The sequence below is a fragment of the Cupressus sempervirens genome, chromosome 4 (genome assembly GCF_028749045.1).
Source record: "Cupressus sempervirens isolate cs-2001-9-10 chromosome 4, ASM2874904v1, whole genome shotgun sequence".
Lineage (NCBI taxonomy): Eukaryota > Viridiplantae > Streptophyta > Pinopsida > Cupressales > Cupressaceae > Cupressus > Cupressus sempervirens.
Window position 1 is genome coordinate 864,125,936 of NC_143121.1, and position 1,444 is coordinate 864,127,379.

The 1,444-nt window shown below is 36.2% G+C and overlaps 1 pseudogene; it reads right to left on the reverse strand.

The window, feature by feature from the left end:
- Window positions 1-380: 380 nt before the first annotated feature.
- On the reverse strand, window positions 381-1,118 carry LOC149564154 (eukaryotic translation initiation factor NCBP pseudogene; annotated as a pseudogene).
- Between the last annotated feature and the right edge of the window lie 326 nt (window positions 1,119-1,444).

A 1,444-nucleotide genomic window follows, 5' to 3' on the forward strand; every position in this document is an offset into this window, starting at 1 on the left:
CAGGATAGGCCTTTCATAGGGAAAACCATTGGAAGTGGTCAAACATTGTAACCTTGAATAGTTACATATCGATGCAGTGATATTTTGTGGGTGTCAGCCACACCCCAATTTTACCTTCTCACTTTGGAGGGTTTCTAGGTTACCAAATTTGTGTGCTGTTTATTTTTATGCATGTATTTACTTTCATGTTTATTAGATAAATTAGATACATGTGAATGGTTTTAGTTAAAAGAATTTGAAAAGGGTAGAGTTAGTTACTACTAATTCCTCCCCCCTCTAAGAAGTAAATCTTCCCGCTTGTTAATTCCAACATCTTCAACACTACCTTTTCTGCCTTTGCATGTGGGTGACTATAGATCTTTCATCATTCCAATTATGAGTCATATTTCATTGAAATATGTATGTACAAATTGCTTCCTACTCAACTTTTCTTTGAGTGGGTGTTTCCTGTATGATGAATTATCCCATAGGGCTACACTGTGTGGCTTATACTCCATGAGGTAGCTTGGAGGCAATTAAAGGTGTTTCTTGATTGAATCTCTTGATGTCATTACTGCCTAGGAGTTAGAAGCATTCCTATTCCAAACACTCAGAATGTCCTCTCTAATCTAGATACTTAATACAATTTTGCAAACATTATCACCATAATCCAATTGATCTCCAACTAGTGCAAGCACTAGTTCCTCCTAGTATCTGTCTGAGACAATCTTCTTGAGGCGGATTGTCCACTTTTCACCATTACAATTTATAGGGTCCTCCCATAAAGGTTGAATACCCTTCTCAAAAAGGTGTAAATTTTTTGGGTTTGGCATAGAAGAAACTCAAGCAAAATGACAATAGCAAACCCAAAAGCTTTCCATGGTATTGAACTCCATAATTTTTTTAATGTTTTCCTCATATGACAATTGTGTTCTAGCTCTAGGTTATTGACAAAGGTACCAAAAAGAAAATTGATGCTATAAAGGATGTAGGCCTAATTTGAACTCCCTATTTTAGCGATCACCCTCATCAACTTTAGGCTTGTCATCTTTTTCTTTGAAAGGCATTTTGGCACGCAATGGCAACAATGGTGGAGTCCTTGAAATTTCCTTGCCTTGAGACTTCTCTATACCCTCCATTATTGCCATAGTGGATGTTTTATATTGCCTCTTTGATTATGAGCAACTTTCTCTTATCTAATTGTGCATAAATTTTCCTTTTAAAACACCCTCTATTCACCTCAAAATCCATCAATCCTAGTAGAAATAGTCGGGCCCCAAAGTGGGTCTAGTTAAAAAAAAATTCATTTCCAAACCACTAAACTCTCAAAGTGGTCTACTAAACATCTAACATTGATGGGATTCAAATTTAATCAATGCTCTAGCTTCAAAAATTGACCCAAATAGATAATAGGGCTCTGAAATCAATAACACTAAATCACTGTCCTACACACTTTTACCCTGTC